The following is a 6,770-nucleotide window of genomic DNA, read 5'->3' as shown; positions in this document are numbered from 1 at the left end:
TCTTTATACACCCTTTTTTGCCACTTTTTATTCAACAAGCCTTTAGAAAGTGCTACCTCTGTGTGAGGCACTGTGCTAGATGCTGAGGATAAAATGAGCAAAATTATCACGGTCCTGCCCTTGTGGAGCTTACAGTTCAGTGGGGGAAATGAAATTAAATAATATAATCACAGAAATGATTGTTTAATTAAAAGTTATGAAGGAAATGAACGTGATTTGAGAGTATATAGCAAAGCTTTTTGATCTTGACTGTGGCATTGAGGAAGACTCCTCTGAAGAAGAGATTATCATGAATTGGATTAACCTGAATAGGAATTAATTGAGTGTGTGCACATACATGCATGTGTGTTTATGGGTGTGTGTACATGTGTGAAGGCTAATTCCTGACAAGGGTCCAGGCTTATTGCAGACAAGGAAGCAGTGTGTACAGAGATCCTGTGGAAGAAAAGAGGATTGATGCTTGCAGATTTGAGAGAAGGCCAATGTGCCGTGGTCATGGAAGGGAAGAGTATGATAGGCAGGACCCAGACCTGGCAAAGCCTCATGGTTAGTGGTAATGATATTGGGCTTAAACCCAAGAACCATGGTATTCACTGAGTCCAGGAACTCTTCTTTGAGGGCACAATGCTATACCTGTCGCTCTGGAATAGGATGGTGGCAGTGGAAATGCACAGATGTAGAAACCTAAAAGCTGAATCAACTGGACAAGCTAATTTGGATGTAAGGGGTCAGGGGAAGGCTATAAAGATTACATCTAGGTTCCTGCCTTGAGAAACTGAATGATAGTGGTGCCATTCATTGAGTTGAGCACTAGATTTTGGGGAAAAGAGTGAATTTGAGCTTTGATGTGTTGTGTCTGATACATCTTGAAGATTTCCAAATGACGTTGAGTAGCACATTTGATATATAGGTTGAGTTCAGAGGAAAGGTTTGGCCTGTGTTAAAGTATGAATTTGTGAAACACCTGCATTAATTGCTAATTGAATTCATGTGCACTGATGAGATTGCTGATGGAGAGTACAGGCTGAATAAAAAGGCTGAGCTTCAAGGTAACGCTAAAAACTACATAGAGGAAGATGAGACAGCAGAGGAGAATTTGAATGAATATAGAAATAGGAGGAAGGTATGGCATGGTTGGAGCCAAGGAAAGTGAGTGTTTCAAGAGCTCTCTCTCTCTTTTCATGCTGATGGGATGAATGTTTCAAGTAAGAGGAACAGAGAAGAGAATTTATTGTGTAGGTTTTCTGTGTCTTGGACTCTGTGAACAGAAACTGGCAATGTTTTAGGTTGCATGAGCTCAATATAGACTTGGTTTGTGACACACGTAGGAAATCTACATTTTAACACTTCTGTGAGAATCATGTTCAATAGGATGGCCTTGCTCTTTCAGGCGTTTTATAGAGAGCAGGGCTACATTCTGGCTGCATGCCTTTCTGGATGCTTATGATTTTCCTACATTAGTTATAATTCCATTTTGATGTGTTATAACTTAAAGATTGAACTATAAGGCTAACCACTACGAACAGACATAACCTTAGAAATAGAAAGGGAAAAAACAGTTAATAAATATAGATATACTCCAAAAGCAAGGAAGGAAAAATATATAGCCACTGTTGTCCTTGTGTCTAGCACTGGTCATGTGGCTGTGCTTGGTATTTATGAATCCTTTCTTCCAACATCCATTCCATGTTCTCTTTTCTTACTCCAGTACCTCAGATGGTTAGATTTCTTTACCTGGCAGAGTGACTTAAAATCTTAATTCCTGAAGGGTTGGGGCTGTTAGCAGTCCTTCCTGCATTGGGCTACTGGAGTATCCCACTGACTTTTCACTGGGCTTTTACTTTTTGGATTCTATGCATACTTCTCCCTCTTTTCATTGTTTAGAAGCAACACAATTTCCCCTTAATAATCAGAATCAATTACCCTAGAAATACAGAAATTTATCCTTTGCCAACTCAGTGACATAAAGAATCAGACGTGGCTGGGAAGCAGTCTCAGCCTCTAATTAAAAGGAAGTCTTTGTCTGTTTCCTGGTGGAAGTATTCCTTTTTTGGGAACCAAGACAACCACATCAGTAGAGCATAGAGATGTTAGGACATGGGAAGCAAACACTTTGCAGGTAGGTTATTAGGGATAATAGTGAAGGGAATCACCTTGCTTCCACCATCTAATTCCCAGAAACCATGTGTTTTTTTTCCTGGTTCCGAGCATGTACTGCATTCTTAGGACAGGACTTAAGGTAAACACTGTGGTGCATTATCCAGGTCCCTCTTCAGAAATAAAATACTCATTCCCAGCCACTGAGGGTACAATTGGCAGAGAGCCCTTAGTTTTTGGCTCCTTCCAGGGTTGTTTCTGCTTGAAGAGGTCACATCCCTTTCCCAGGGTCAGCTGCATTGAATGACTGGTTAACAAGGAGGTACAGAGGCCCATCCTCCTGCCCCAACTCTGGACAGTCTCATCTTCAGCTCCCCCTGCAGGGTTAGCTTAGGCTTCCATTCAGCCTGAATTGCAGCTTCTGTTGCTGCTCAACCCTACTTCCTTCCATCTCTTCCACAGAAATTAACCCCAAGACTTCCTTGTGCTAATCACCTTGTCAGGGTCAGCTTCCTGAGGAACCAAACCTACAAGAGATTGTCGCCCACAAGCTAACCCAGCTGGCTGTGTGACCTACTTTTCAGTGGTCTGGTCCACTGCTCTGTCAGGTCAGCTGGTTGTGTTGCCAGGGTAAGACCAATGAATCATGTGGATGTGAGCTTATTTCCCTTCTCCTTTTGCTGAGGAATGTGTTCACTTGTCAGAAGCAGCTGTATGTGGGATAACATGAGGGAATAAGACATTCCCTAAATCTATATTGTGGGTGCTGGCAGAAGCATGTGGAAAGGGAAAGCACTGTCACCTCCTGAATAGTTGCTTACTGAATCAATGCTCCTTCCATAATGGAAGAGATCCAATGTAAGCAACCTGCTACCAAGGGTCTGGCTGGTTTTCCTGGGGAATAGAGCCACATTGAGGGCTCTGAATCTCAAGGGAAAGGTACACAGTGCATTCCAATTAAACTTACATTGTTCAAAATATGTTCAGAATGTCTACTTGGAACTGTCTTCAGAGCTCATAAAGGGATATATTTTTTCTTTTGCCCCAAACATGTTACCTACTCTGGGTATATATTACCTCCATAGATATTATGTGTAGTACCTTCTATACCTCTGATATAAATATTCCTTCTGGTTTTAGATTATTTTGTCACTCAGCTTCGATAATCTTTGGTGATTACCAACCACTTTCGGACATTCCTCAATTTCAACTGCTCTCCATATGATCAGAATAATATAAAAAAACTATGCACTGGCCAAAACAGGAAATATATCAAAATTATACACCAAAATAGTGGATTTGTGAGAGAGATCTTTCCTTCCTTATACTTTTCTGAATTTCTGAAATTTCTGTTAATGAGCAGGTATCTCTTTTAGAGTGAGAAAAAGAAGATTGATCCCTCCCCACACCAAACAAAAGAAAGCTGTTCTTTTCTTATATGTTGGGATATACTATGTTCTAAAACATTTAAATGATACTGTAAAAAGATGGTTTTCATTTTTTCCAACTCGAGCTCCTGGTGACAATTTACCATCTGAGTGTGCAGGTGTGTTTGAGAACAGCGCGGGAACAACAGTTATTTCCACAGTCTGCAGTAGTGACATTTGGATAGTTTTATAAGTTTTTATTATGTTTCTGGCTATTCCTATCAGTTGCTAGAAGGTGAAAGGCTTTCATTATATTTGTTAATTACCTAGGCAATGATTTAAGAATATATTCATACCTTTTTCATTCTTTCCATGAAATGGTATATAGTTTTTATCTTGCCTTAGCACAAAGCAATTACTTAGTTACTTTTTTACCTCAATTACTGAAATCAATATTCATTTCCTTTATAATTTAATAAATAATAAAAGGACTATATGCTGGATTTACTATACACAGCACTTACTATACACAGCACTTCAGGGGTGTGTAATTTCAATATGACAACTTTCCTTTTCCCCACCAATCAGTCATCAATGGATGTTCATCAGAATGCATTCCTAGGAAAGTGACAGATTGAACTTCTTAGAAATTTCAGTTTTATGTGACTAAAACACGGATTTTAATAAATTTGCTGCAGTTTTAAACTTGGAGTAAAGGAGAAGTATCCATTATTATGGCTAAAGGCTGAATAGGCTAATGCTTCCTGCAAAATATCACATGGATTCTGAATAGTTCCACCAATTAGTCAAGGCTGAAGATTTCTTTATTTGATTTTCTAGAATGGTTTTAATAACATAGGTAGTTCATTAAGCACACTCTATCTTTTTTTTAACTAATAGTTTAATTGTCACTGATTTCAAGTAATTCAGGTGATATGGAGATTTCTTCTAGCTTCCAAATGCCATGATTTGGGAAATTTTGATTGCTAACACAACCTAGCTATGGAATCAAGGATTACCTATGGTTACAAAAGAGAACACTTTTTTCATCTATCCTATTCACTGCAGGATACTTGATCTCTTTGAAAGTTCAGTGTGGAATGTAGCTACCCCATGGTATTTTTAAGACAAAATTGGCTAAACCCCTACTGTAGCAATTGTATTTTCCATTCGAAAGTACTGAAGCTTCTGAGACTTGATAGGCTTTAGTAACTGAAAAATAAATGATTCCCCCGGCCTGAGCTTCCTTTTATAAAAATGAAATTTCATTAACTCCTCCTTGTTCTGTTGAGCTCTGCTGGCACAAAGACACCTGAATCCCATCATCTAGCTGAAACAAGTATTTTTGTCCTTGCCTGGGGTAATAGGCAAGAGGGGGTTGATGAACAGTTGTTTTGTTTCCAGAAAGCAGGAGAACTGCTTTGGTGAACTGGGGCATAGGAACACACAATGCACTGCAACATTTCTTTAGGTGGGAAGGATTTATGCCTGGTTCTAAAAAGGATTCATACCTGTTATTAACCTACATTCTTCGTGAGGTCTTTAATCAAACTATACCAGGTCTACAGTGGAAATTTTAAGCAGCTTGCTTTTGAATGGATACAAAGACTTTTAAATGCTGGATCAGGTAAGTATAAGAGTCAAGATAGGCTGTTCCAGATTTTTACCCAAATGGAACTCCTGGCATCAGCTTCATTAGCTTAACCTGGGCTGCTGTGGTTGGAAATGAAAAGCAAACCAGAAGACGTCAAGTGGGATCCAGTTTTCGGATATACCAATTCTCTGTTGCTCTGTTGTAGCAACCTGAGACTCAAGAAATTATATGTTAAAGGGAAGAACATATAATTGTGTTTCTGTGGGCTTGTGAGCCTGTAAGTTAGTGCAATTTTGCTTTTCTAAAGTAAGCCTTCCTACGAGGCAAGCTTTTAGAAATTCTCACTCTAGCAAATTGCAGCAGAATGCTATTCTTGTGAAAAATTATATCACTACTTTTCTTCTCTCCCTTTTTAAGTGAAAGATTTCCTTCAATTGGTGAGCAGACAGAGGAGTTTCTGTTAAGGTTTGCTTTCATGATGTCTTTAAAGTTTTGAACAATATCTTTTATCACAAGTTTATGAATGGGGGGAGGGCATTTAAATTGAGTGATTCACTGACGATGTGCTAATAAATGTTGGTATTCAAAAACTTCAAAATAATAAGGAGGCTTATTTTAGGACATGCACATGTGAGAGGAGGGTGGTGTGCTGCAGAGTGTATGCTAATTATAGTGGTCAATCCAACTAGACCACCATAGAGTCACAAAACATTGTTTCTCAACAGGACAGCACAGAATTTGACTCTGACTACTGCTTCCAAATATGAGGCACTGTGGGGATGCGGGTGTGGGGGCACTGGGAGGTTTCTTTGAGGAGCCTGCAAAGTCATAAAGAAACCCAAGAAGAGCTATTAACCTTCAAAATGGCTTTAAAAATACTAAACTATTCAACCTTGCTTTGTGCTGTTAACATCACACAAAGAATAGCTTAAAGCAATTTGCATGTGTAAATGAAAAAAAGAGGAAAGATACAAAAAGGAAAAAATGAGACGTGGGTACAAAGGTTTTTGAATGAGATTAAAAAAAAAAGGTAGAAGCTGGCAGAAAGAACCTATATCCACAGCAAAGCCTTGAGTTCACTTTTTACACAGGGGCACAGAAATGTTTTGGGTCTTATACTCAAAAGGCTAACTAATGTGAAACCACCCAGAAAGGCATGATGGCACTGCTGGCTATATCACTCTGACTGATTCCACAATTGTGGAAATCTTAGCAGGTCTCATAAGGGCAGCCAAAAATCAATTTGAATATTATGCGAGGATTTCAGAAGGCTGTAATAAGGAAATGGGAATAGTTGAATAGATGGAACTGAAGATTATTTCCAAAGTCATTTACAATGTCACATATGCAAACACAGAAAAGATACAATAAAAGGAAGATTGCCTAGCATATCAGATAACTCTCTCTCTCTCTCTGTGTCTCTCTCTCTCTCTACATATATTTAAAACCACATTCCTTTAAGTAAATTCACTATGGTTTTACTTCTAGTGATCACTGTATTAATTTAAGTCTAAGAAATAGAATTTGACAAGCCTGGCCCTGAGTAAGAATGAACATTAGAGGTGAGTGACAGATGTAGAGATGTGGGAGACACACTGACACACATGCCAAGAATGAATTCCTGTGTGTCATTTGTACTGGCTGAATGGAGTAAGCAATCTGAATATGCTTCAAAGTGGATCCTTCCAGAGTCTCCTGATAAGACCTCAGCC

Source organism: Orcinus orca, chromosome 18 (assembly GCF_937001465.1).
Source record: "Orcinus orca chromosome 18, mOrcOrc1.1, whole genome shotgun sequence".
NCBI classification, from domain to species: Eukaryota; Metazoa; Chordata; class Mammalia; order Artiodactyla; family Delphinidae; genus Orcinus; species Orcinus orca.
Note: the sequence above shows the minus strand (reverse complement) of the source record.